This window comes from Piliocolobus tephrosceles, chromosome 1, assembly GCF_002776525.5.
Source record: "Piliocolobus tephrosceles isolate RC106 chromosome 1, ASM277652v3, whole genome shotgun sequence".
Classification (NCBI taxonomy): Eukaryota; Metazoa; Chordata; class Mammalia; order Primates; family Cercopithecidae; genus Piliocolobus; species Piliocolobus tephrosceles.
Genome location: NC_045434.1, coordinates 20335038 through 20348206, shown reverse-complemented (window position 1 = coordinate 20348206; position 13169 = coordinate 20335038). Strand labels below are relative to the sequence as shown.

Sequence of the window (13169 nt, the reverse complement as noted above, 5' to 3'; positions counted from 1 at the left end):
CTGAAAAATAGTTTCAATTAGAAATTTAATTACACTGTCTTGAGGAAATGGAAACGATAGTTTCTTTGAATTTTATACATTATGGAAACCTCCAAAGTACTATAAATCTGCTAATTGATTTCTGTACCTGTTATGTTTGATTAGGTGTATTTTACTGTCTTCTTGGTTTTAATTAACCCTGGGCTTGTCAAAATGCTTCCAACGACAAAGGATATATGATGAAGTGTGATAAACTCTATTAACAGAGGCTGACTTTTGTCAGTAATTGCTCTCTGGCACAGGAGTTATTAGAAATTAGCACACAGGAAAAAAAAGAAATGGTACTTTTGGTAACAACTTTTATTGTCAGCCATAAATCTGTGGATTGCCCCCTATGTCCTAGTGATAAGCAAATGTGAGTGACCATAGGGTCCTATAGAAGATCAATCACTCACTAGATGTCATATAAATATTAAGAGTGACAAAATAGCAAGAATTATGAAGTCTGAGTGATAAGAGCAAAAATCATACCACCACCACTAATTGTTCGAATCAAAGAACTAGATCCAAAGAATGAACATAAATGTTAAAACAAAGCTACTAGAGTTGAGGCTGACCCAAAGCAGTTAATCAGTGTTTATGCAATTGATGGAAGAATGAATCAATCAGCCAATCAAGGAATTTTTCCAGATAATTAGCATTGTCTGTTATTCTAAAATCATTTTGACCATAACTTTCTACCATGCTGATCAATGCAGATCTTTCTGTTGAAAAAGAAAAGAGAAACATTTATATTCCACTAGTTACTGCTTTAGAAATGGAAAAGAGGGAAAGGAGTTGATTTGCTTGTTCAAACATAACATTAACTTTCATTTTCCTTAAGGTCTAACATGGTAGTTCGATACCTGCAACATTTTTCTAGGCTTTTAATTCAGAAGATACTGGCAGAAGAACTCCTCCAGAAAGGTATCATAGGAAAATTCTATTCAAGACTGGTATCATGGCAGAACCCTGAACATCTACATGTGCGACATAATTTATTGTAATCAGAGGACTTTTCCCTATCAGGTTAGACAAATACCCATGATGCGTAGAACTTAGAAGCAAGCTCTGGGTAGTGGGGACCATGGTGTTGCTAATAATCTGGAGGGAGCAATCATAGTTCGGAATATGGCAGCCAGCCTGAAGGAAGAATCCAGGGAGGAGTGCCAAAACTTATTTGTGAGCATGGACATAGAAGAGTGAATTTTCCAGATGGGTGCGTGAGAGGAAAGGGAATAGAGAAGCTAAGATTAGAAAGGTAAGAGGAGAGGCCTGGCACAGTGGCTCATACCTGTACTCCCTGCACTTTGGGAGGCCGAGATGGGTGGATCACCTGAGGTCAGGAGTTTGAGACCACCCTGGCCAACATGGTGAAACCCTGTCTCTATTAAAAATACAAAAATTAGCCAGGTGTGGTGGTATGCTCTGGTAATCCCAGCTACTTGAGAGGCTGAGGCAGGAGAATCACTTGAAACAAGAAGGCAGGGGTTGCAGTGAGCTGAGATCATGCCACTGCACTCCAGCCTGGGCAACAAGAGCAAAACTCCGTCTCAAAAAAAAAAAAAAAAAAAGAGGAGAAAGCCCTTCCATGCCAGGCTGAAGAGTCTGGAATTTGTCAGTAGTAGAGAGGCATCTGGTATGCTCCTGACTACTTGTTATACACTACAGTGTGCTCCACATGCCAAATTAAGAGTGGCTTTGCCCTGAGAATCCTTCTAGACTGAGCTAGGTTGTCTTGTAGAGAGAATCCATAAGAGAAAGAGCAGAACAAACATGAGCAAGTGGTGTTGGTAAGGTTGACTGGTCTCCCCAGCTCCCCAGAAGGTGCAGAAGTGTCTGGCATCTAAGTTTAAAGAGCATCAGCCCTTGAAGGTGAGATTATTGAGAGATGACCTGTTGGCCATTATACCACTGGCCCCACAAGGACAGACATTACTATTTCTGCTTCATCACTGACACTGATTCCATGGACAGTACATGGCAGGTGAACCTGAGCCTCAAGAGCTAATGCAGCAATGAGCTGAGAAAGGAACAAAACACTGTGTCTAAAGAGTAGAAGAACAAGCCAAGCACCTCACTCAGATGGCTCCCTAATAAAGAACTCCTGAGGAGATAGATGGCAATCTGAACCAAATAATGATGATCATTATTACACTGTGAGCCCATGAGGAAAATAAATTACAGCGCAAACACTTTCTTGAAGTTGAAATATATGTTTTGAATTTTGAAATTCAGTAGATACAACCCAAGAATTCTATATCCAGTCAAGATGGCAATCACCTACCTACCAGGATAAGAGGAAGATATAGAAGAATTTAGATAATATGTCACTCATATACCCCATCTGAAAAAAATATTAATAAAAAGGACTTTAAACAACTTTTGAATCCCAAGGAAGAACTTAAATTAGGGGAAAATAAAAAGGAGAGGAAAGAGAAGTGAGAGAGGCACCTTGCAATATATGTAATTGAATGTAAAGGAATAATGACAGAGAGATGGATAATGAGCAACATCACTGTTCAGATACAATTCTTAGAACAGAAAGCAGATGCTGTAATGTAAAACCTAAAGATAGCTACCTCAGCCATACCTAGAGGTTGCAAAGGTGGGAGAAGCATGAATGAGTTATAAAGATGTTATATTGTAGGGAAAAAGAGGAAAGGAAAATATAACCTAAAGATCTCATTGTATTGGGGTAGGGAAATCAGTGGATGAAGAGAGGGTCTTAGAAGGAGGAAATAGTTGGCATTTTGTTTTCCAAGAATAGTACATAAACATACTCAACAAATGATTGTAGGCATTTATGAAATACTTGTTTAAGGAATAAATTGCAAGTGTTGAGAAAGAGAAAAACACCATAAGTTGAATAGAAAATGTTTTTAGAATTTCCAAACAAGAGAAAAAGTGAATAAATAGTGACAATTCAACTAGCATAAAAAATGTGAAACCCTAAATTAAACATAAAGTAGAATGGAAACACTAAAATTAAGTATATGCATTGTTTTCATTAAATGTGAATATGCCAAAGTCCCTTATTAAAATACAGATTGAGTCTTTCTTGGTTAAGAAAAGACCAGATATATATTTTTTGTGACTTTGTTACTCGAAGTGTGTGGAACTAGCAACACTCGCATCCCCTGAAGCCTGCTAGAAATGCAAAATCCCAGGTCCCACCCCAGACCCACTGAACAGAAACTTTTAATAAATACAGATCCGTCTTGTGCATGTTAAAGGTTAGGAAGCGTTCATTTTATGAGACATTTAAAATGATTTATAAAAGAACACTGAAAATAGAGCAGGGAGCAAAGAAGTACCAGACAAACACAAACAAACAAAAAAGTTAGTGTGAATACTAATACCAGACAGGTAGCGTTTAAAGCTAATTGATAGATCAAAGAGAGAAATTGTGTGTTGATTTTTAAAAGCCCAATTTAGATTGGGCCCAGTGGCTCATGTCTGTAATCCCAACACTTTGGGAGGCTGAGGTGGAAGAATTGCTTGAGTCCAGGAGTTTGTGGCCAACCTAGGCAACATGAGGAGGTTCCGTCTCTACAAAACCGTATTAAAAAAAAAAAAAAAAAAAAAAAAGTTAGGCCGGGCGCAGAGGCTCATGCCTGTAATCCCAGCACTTTGGGACGCCAAGGTGGGAGGATTGCTTGAGCCCAGAGTTTGAGACCAGCCTGGCCAACATAGCAAAACCCCATCTCTACAAAAAAATACAAAATCAGCAGGGTGTAGTCTCGGCTACTTGGGAGGTTGTGGCAAGATGATCACTTTAATTCAGGACGTTAAGACTGCAATGAGTTGTGATTGTGGCACTTCATTGCAGCCTGGGTGACAAAGTGACACCCTGCCTCAAAAACAAACAAACAAACAAAATTTGCTGGGCATGGTGGTGCGTATCTGTAGTATTAGCTACTCTCAAGGCTGAGGTGAAAGGATTGCTTGAGCCCAAGGATTCGAGGTTACAGTGAGCTATGATCATGCCACTACACTCCAGCCTGGGCTACAGAGTGAGACCCTGTGTATATTAAAAAAAAAAAAAAAAAAGCCCAATTTATTATTTTTTATTTGACCTCAGGTTCACAAAAATAGATTATTCATAATCCCTCATTCATGATACTTCCTCATCATTGATCCATTCACAGCCTTTTATTTAGTTATCTGGATATTTAATGTAGTTTTTTCATTACATCATAAACACCTGAGATATCCTACTCCAAACAATCAGAAGAGCAACAATAACCAATATCTAACCATACTCTCCCTCTCCTATACTACCCCACTCCCTTCCACCACCTGAGTCCTGTGCAGAACACACACTTGCTTTCCTTTTTTATATAATTCCCTTCCATCTATATGTTCTCAAATCTCACACACACACACACACACACACAAATTCTTAACGTTATACAAAGGAATTTCACGTATAAAATCTTTGGAGATTTACCTTTTATTAATATCTTATTAATAAGATTCATCCATCTTGTTGTATGTTACTGTAGCTCATTTTTATTATAATACAACATTCCACTGAGTCATAGTTATCCTCCCATTCTCTCATTGATGAAATTTAGGGATTTTACAGGGTTTTAACTTTGTTAACCAGTGCTGTAATGAGCATTCTCATACATGCCTCTTGCTGTAGATATGGAGTGTTTCTTAGGTATATATCTAGGCATATAGGAGAGGTGACTATTTAACATTAGAAAATGATATCTGACTAGTTTTCAAAGTGTAGAGCACTGTAAAAAGATTCTCTCTGTCCACATTCTTACACTGAATATTGTAGACTTTAAAAAAAATTTGTGTATCAAATGGGTATAAAATGGTGGGTAATTGTTTTCATGGTTTGCACACACCTAATGCTAATGATGGTAAATATTTCCCGATATTTGTATTGGCTTTATGAGACCCTTTTCTGTAAAGCGCCTGTTCATAACTTATATCTATTTTTCTATTGGTTGTTTGCATCAAAGGCACATAATCAAACAGATCTGGTGAACAACAGTATGTAAGAGCATGGAAACAGCATGCTATAATCAACAAATTGTTTCATAAACACTCACATATGTATATGTGCGTGTGTATATATGTACATGTGTGTATGCAAGTGTATGTGTGTGCATGAAGAAAAGGAGAGAGAATTTTACCTCTTTAAAAAATAAATGGGGACCGGGCGCGGTGGCTCAAGCCTGTAATCCCAGCACTTTGGGAGGTCGAAATGGGTGGATCACGAGGTCAAGAGATCGAGACCATCCTGGCTAACACGGTGAAGCCCTGTCTCTACTAAAAAATACAAAAAACTAGCCGGGCGAGGTGGCCGGCGCGTGCCTGTAGTCCCAGCTACTGGGGAGGCTGAGGCAGGAGAATGGCGTGAACCCGGGAGGTGGAACTTGCAATGAGCTGAGATCCGGCCACTGCACTCCAGCCTAGGCCACAGAGCAAGACTCTGTCTCAAAAAATAAATAAATAAATAAATATAAATTTGTTGTATATGACCATGGAATATTTACAGAAATCTCCCATGTGACTGTCATAAAACAAATTTTAACAATTCTTAAAGGAAAGATTTTATAGAGTGCATTCATTTTAATAAAATTACAAATAAAGATGGCATAAAATCTCAGCTGATTAGAAATTAAGAAAAGTATCCTTATAAAGCCATTGATTCAAAATTGAAATTATAATCTCTAGAAGGCAGTTAAGAGTGTGCTTTATATTTTAACCTATAGAAAATGTCTAAACTTCTACTCAGAGAAAAATTTTTAGTAAATGTTACTTAAATGTTTAAGGTTTAGTAAAAATAAAAATGTCTATCTTAAAAAATAGATAATAAAAACAAAGGAGCTTAGTACTCAATTTAAGAACATTATAAAGGAACAAAAGGATTTTTAAAAAGTAGTAGAGGAGAATGAATAAATACGTGTCACAATTAGTCAAAACAAAAAACTTTGGAAAAGATTAATAACTCCAAAAACTGTTCATTTCAAAGAAGTATTAAATAGACTCTTCACAATTCTGTTTAAGGAGTAAAGTGAGAGAGAGAGAGTAAAAGTATAAAAACAAAAGGAAAAGGAAACATAATTATAGATAAGGAAGAAATTCTGAAAATTATAAAATAATACAACATGCAACTCTGCAGGGCCACATTTGAAAACCTAGAGACATACAATTTACTAATAAGACATAAATTAATAAAAATGACCTGAGAAGAAACAGAGAATTTAAACAGGCCTGCACAACATAGAAGAGTTTGGAAAATAGTAAAAGTTGCATTATTTACCTTCAATATAATTTAAACAATATTGAAGGTAAATAACACAGCTTTAACAATAGCATAAACATAGAAAAACACAATAAAAAAGAAACAATGAAAAACATAGGAAGTTCTATAATTAATTGTATGGAGAAAGTACAACTTTAATACTAAAATCTGAAAACGTTACAGAAATGAAGACCTAAATATGTTGTGGAAACTTTTATGAGGAAAAAAAAAAACATGAGCATCTAGTCAGACAAAAAAGAAAACAAACAAACATCAATAATTACAAATAAGTAAATAAAAGCCAACAAACACATAAACTGTTGACTATAAAGGGTAAGAAATATCTATGGACTCAGATTTCTCCTTTTAACATTAACTACTAGAAGATAATAGATCAGTAACTATTGAGTACAAAGAAAATCACTGTAACTCAAGAATTCCATATTCAGTGGAGTTGTAATTCAAATATTAAGAAAAAGATATTCACAGACATAAAAAGACTAATACCAATTCTGAAAGTGTTTACTTTAATTAATGCGCTACTACTTGATAAATGAATCAGTATAAAATAATAAAGATGAAAAGGCTGGAAGCATACACCAATCTAAATAATTATTGAAGATATGTTTCAAAAAATGAATGAAAAGAGAAAATTTCTCATACAATAAAAAATCCAGGAGATAGAGAGAAAAGAAAAGGATGTCCATTTTACTTTTTATATGATGAGGTTTCAATTTTAACTACTATAGATGATGTAACATTTAAGTCCCAAAGGCTTAGTTCTTAGACTCTTTTTCTTTTTGATCTATACTCACTTATTTGATTATCTCATCCAGTCCCTAGTTTAAATAGTATCAGTAGGCTGTTGACTTCCAAATTTATATCTCTAGAACTGACATCTCTGACTTTAAACTTACAGATTTTTATCCATATCTTCATTTGGGTTTCTTACAGGCATCTCAAATTTAGTATGATCAAACCAAACTTAGGTTTCCTCATCCACAGTCTAAGCTCTCAGTCCTCTACACACAATCTATTAGCAAATCCTGGTGTCTTTGCATTTAATATATCCAGAATTTCACCATCTCTCATCACCTGTGCCGTTAACACTGTAGTCTACTTTGTTTACCTAGATTGTTATAAGATAGTCCTAGAAAGTTTCCTCCTCCTACAGATGCTCCCCACACAAGAGCTAGTAACCTTCCTAAAATATGCATTATATTCCTGCTCTGCTCAGTGTCTTCACGTATCCTTTGGAGTTAATCCAAAGCCCTTTGTATCCCTGCATAACCCAGTGCCCTTCTCCACCTTCTCTGACCTCAAGTCCGACCATTCTCCCTGTTTGTTCTCTTGCTATAACTGCACTCAGATCTCTACACATGTTCCCACCACAGGCACTTTGTCATTTCTCTTTCCTCTATCAGGAACGCTCTTTCCCGTAGACAACAAGCACAGCTTATTCATCTTTGGCTCTTCACCCACAAGTCACCTTATGGGAGAGGTCCTCTCTGACAACCTTTCTAAATTAAAGCTCAGCCTTCATTTCATATCTTCTTATCCTGATCTATTTTTTTTGTCTTCACAACACTCATTACTAATATATTATTTATTTTTGAATATTTATTGGCTGAATATTGCTAAAGGTAAACTATCTGGGCTTAGAAACTGCTGAATTCTCAGTGCCTAGAAGAATGCCTCGAACAGTGCCTAGCACATAGCAGCACCCAATAAATATTTATTAAGTGAGTAAATAGGGTAATTACCAGCAACATGCACACACACACACACACACACACAAACACACACAGCTCCATTCCTAAGAGCATTATTGACTGAATACTAATTCTGCAAGATAATTAGGAAGAGAGATGTCAAATAAGCTTTGGAAATATAGGATTAAGTAAAATTACTTGGATTCTTGATTCATTGAATACATATTTATGAAGTGTCTACTATTTGTCTAAAACAGGCAGATACGGTGACTACTGGAAACAAGACAGACAAGTTCCTACTTTTATGGAGTTTATATTCCAGCTACAAAAACAGCCATAAATCAAATTATCACACATGTAACTATGCAATTGTCATTGTAACCAGTGCTACAGAAGAAAAGCACAGGATGCTCTAAGAGTTTAGAATGTAGACCTGATCTACTTTCTAGGTTTCTGTAATGATATTATATTTAATTTGTTAACCAGAAGAATTATGAGAGATTATCCAGGTGTGTAGAGATAGAGAAAAGAGCTCTGGCAGAAGGAATCATTTGTGTGAAGTCCTGAAGCTGGAAGGAACTTGGTACATTCACTGAACTAATCAAGTCAGAGTGTCATGAGGTTAGTAGGGGTCAGAGTACAAGGAGTTCATGAGCTGTGTTAAGAATTTGGAATTTGGTATAAAAGCAAGGGGAAATCACTGAGCAGTTTTAAGCAGGACTTCTCATAGTCCTTAAAATACGAGTATGAATTGTAAATCTCTAAGAAGCATTTTCTCATTTTATGTAATGACAGAAACTACTTTTTGTAGAACCTCTTGATGGTACTATTACCCTGTAATATATTCATATTCTGGAAAATATACAACAGAAAAGTGAAAATTATCAGGGAAAACATATTTTAAGTAGAAAAACGATAAGAAAGCATAAAAAGTAACATATATGAGACTTTACAGCGCAGTTGGATCCATGAATATGTAAAGATTCCATTGTCCTATTACAAGGCAAAATCCACATTTAGTTCCAAAGTCCAAATTCAATTTTGTGCTGTCAATAAAGATTAATATAATATGGCTACCATGAGACTAAAGCTTTCCACTTCTAATTATTTAACCAAGAGGAATGAGAACGTACTTCCACACAAAAACTTAAACACAAAAGTTCATAGAATCTTTATTTATAATACTAAAAACTGGAAGTAATCCAAATATTCATTAAGAAGTGACTGAATAAACAAACTGTGGTATATCCCATATAATAAATGTCATATAGCAGTAAATAGGAATGCTCTGTCTTTGTGCCACTGCACACTTGGCACATCATGCAGCATCCAGAACATAATAGATGATGAGTAAATACAGAAATAATTTAATTAACACAAACAATACATTTGTTTTAATGGACATATAGAACTTTGTATATAACCTAAGGCAAATATATATTCATGCAGTTGACCACAAAGAAAATGGACTCGAAAACACTGGTTACAATGGCAATTAAGCCAAAAAATAACAAAACACAATGACAAAGTTGTAACAACTTGACCAAAAAATGTAAACACTGATTTGAAGGAGAAATAAAAGATAAAAAAAGGGATGAGCAAAAATATGCAAATTAGGAAATGAAAAAATGTTATAATTACAAATACAGTTAAAACTAAAAGAATTAAGAAAATTTAAATATATAGTGTAGCAATTAATTTGAAAAATATAGATGAAATAGACACTTCTAGGAAAATTTAAATTATCAAAATTGATTCCAAATCAGTCAGAAAATCTGAAAAGACCAATAATAGAGGATATTGGAAACATCAAAGAATTATATTAGAAAAGGAAAAAGCAAGCACAAACAGAAATTATACACCAGTATCATTTATGAATTTAGATACAAAAAACCCAAATAATGCATTAGCAAAGAGTCATACGAGACATTTAAAAAAATTAATCATGATGAGGTACGGTTTATTCCAAAAAGGCTAGGTCGAATCAAAAATAGCAATAAATATTACTTATGTATTTTTATTAAATATTTAACCTAAGCAAAGCTACTGTTCAGTAGATTTTTACCTTTAATTTATTTATATTACTTAAAAGAGAAAAAAATTGAACAATTATAAAATATGTATTTAATAAAAATAAACAATTCATAAAATTCTAAGTAAAATAGTAATAGAACAAAAATGCCTAAAAACAATAAAGAGTTTGAAATAAAAATCAGTAACAAACAAAATTACATGTGGAAGTAGTGACTATATTTACTTGAAGATGGAAACTGGAGAAATGCCTGCTGTCATCACTAGTTAAACAGAATTCTAGAGTTTATGGCTAATTAAATAAAACCAACAAAAGACATACATGAATATGCATATGCATACACATATTTAATCAAAGAAATTCAATCAAAACTTAAAACAACTGGCCAGGCGCGGTGGCTCATGCCTGGAATCCCAGCACTTTGGGAGGCCAAGTAGGGTGGATCATCTGAGGTCGGGAGTTCGAGACCAGCCTGGCCAACATGGTGAGATCATATCTCTACTGAAAATATGAAAATTAGTTGGGCATGGAGGCACATGCCTGTAATCCCAGCTACTCAGGAGGCTGAGGCAGGAGAATCACTTGAACCCGGGAGGCTGAGGTTGCAGTGAGCTGAGATCATGCCACTGTACTCCAGCATGGGTGGCAGGAAAAAAAAAAAAAAAAAAAAGCAAAAAACAAAACTTAAAACAACTGTTAGAATTATTAAAAAGTTAAGAAAGTGGCTGGATACAAGATTAATATTAAACAGCTTTCTTTGATATTAACAAATCAGATAGAAGCTAAATTGAAAGGAATATCCTATTCATACACATCAACTGAATATGCATGTGGTAACCAGAAATAAATAAATGTAAGAAACTGTGTGGGACTAACGAAGAACAGAATACAAGATCTTTTGTAATATTTTTATAATTCCAATATTTTTGCTGTTATTTTGGCATTTATTTTTATGCAGGCTATGAGACAGGAATCTAGCTTTTCTCCCCCTCAAAATAGGTAAATGGCCTCTGGTTTTCACGCTATTTATTCCCTAACATTTTGAAAAATTAGATTTATCAAACAGTAAATTCACATACATCTGGATACTTGGATATTTTTAAGCTACTTATGCTATGCTACTTATCTATTTGCATGCTTCTGAGCCAATATTAATTTTTAGAGAAAAAGATTTGCCAGAAAATTTTAATCTACTAAAATAGTGGTTGATAACCTCTACTGTAAAACATAAATGAAAAATTATTGGGGTATTAAACAGATTTCAGAATTTTGAAGCCAGGTGGTCTTCTTTTGATTGAGAAATCCTGTGTGTATGAGTCTAAGAAAGTGGATTCCTCACTGTCAGCATGTCCCCCCGACCCACTGCCTACCTTGCTTTTGAAACTGTTATTAAATAATAATGAGAAACTGATCTTAACAGGAAGTTTCACCTTCTATGTTCACTGACCTAGTTTGGAGCTCAGCAAGTTGTTGCTCAGCTTTTAAAAACACTGGTGACTCTCTCTAGAGGGTTTTAAAATACTAGTGCCAGGTGCTGCACATTCCTGCAAAGGCACGGCTCAGCATTTCCAGACGATTTCAACTCTTCCCTCGGCTGAAGCTAGCAGTTCTGTCAGTCTGTCCCCAAGGCAGCTAGGGGTCCCGCCAGGAAAGAAAAGAGTCTTGCTTATTTAATTTTGATTTGCTTTAGAAAGCATATACACACAAATTTTAGTAAGCATCTATGAGAACTCATTTGTTAACCTAGTAGCTATTTCATTGTGCAAATATATATGGGCATCATCCTTCCTGTTTCCAAGGAGATATAACTGTACCCACAAACAGAACACATGCAGATTGGAAAGACTTCCTTTTATGAATCTAATCAGAACTTTTTTTTATTATTCCATAGAATTCCTATTATTCCATAGAAGGAGCAGGTAGAATCTGGCATTCAGAAAAGTGACAAAGTTAAAAACTGGGCCAATTTACAGTGAATTTTAAAACAGGATAATGCAGCCTTTCAAATCTAAAACTCTAAAATGAGTCATTAGTTCAATGTATTATTATGTAAACTTAATTTCCTCTTAAGCACAACTTTGGATCTTATTTTCAAAGTGACTAATATATAAGAAAGGTCATGAAAGTTGTACATGGACCTTGACTTCAGTAACTAAATTTAGTTTTTTTCCACAACTATTTTTCAAGAAAAGGTTGGGATGATCACCAACAACTTCTGTATTTTTGGCCAGATTCAAGTAATGAAGAATAGGATTGGACAGTGCTGTGAATAATTTTCTACCCAGGTTATCCAGGATCTTATCATTTGGGGGGACGATGGAACCCAGTGACAGTTGTTTTCAATCATGATTATTAATCATGAATCATTGCTATCTACTTGTGGAAAACATAAATCGACAAAGTAAGATGATCTAATGTAATTGGCCTGTTTATTTTATAACATCTAATTGGGGGAAACAAACATCATAATGTATATAGTAGCCCATCAGACAACGAATTTGGCCACCAAGATATCGGTATCAACATGAGAGCAAATAATTCACTTTGACAAATATTTATGGAATATATATTTTGTCTGGGCACCATGTAAGGTGCAGGAGGTACAACGATTTTATTTCAACCATAAGAAGTTTACAATCTAGCTAGTGGGAAAGACACGTGAACTTGTGAAGAGATAATCTTTCTGTAATATGGTAATTGACAAGTAAGGGAAAAAAAATTCTTGCAAAATTGTGATAGATGAAGTGAAGTAACAGTATCCAAAAGGAAGGGCCAGACTCTGGAACCTGAGTCTTCCACATATAACCTGGGACAAGATACTGAACTTCTTTAGGCTTCAGTTTTCTCATCTGTAAAAAGAATACTAGAACTTACCTTGAAAAAATTGTTGCATAGATTTAGAAGAGATTCTTTATGTGATGTGCTTACTTCTTAGTAGTCATTAAGTAACTAGTAACTATTGGTAATATATGCTATTAATATAGAGAACATGCAAATCAAAACACAACTACTGAAAAGAAAGAGGAAAAGAAAAATTAACAATGTGTATGAAGAGATCGCTCATAAAAGAATAAATACAAATAGTGTATTAGCCTGTTCTAATCCTGCTAATAAAGACATACCCAAGACTGGGTAA

At 34.9% G+C, this 13169-nt stretch overlaps 1 pseudogene; it reads right to left on the bottom strand.

Moving 5' to 3' along the window:
• Positions 1–4091: 4091 nt before the first annotated feature.
• LOC111539395 lies at positions 4092–4162 on the bottom strand (annotated as a pseudogene).
• Positions 4163–13169: the final 9007 nt, after the last annotated feature.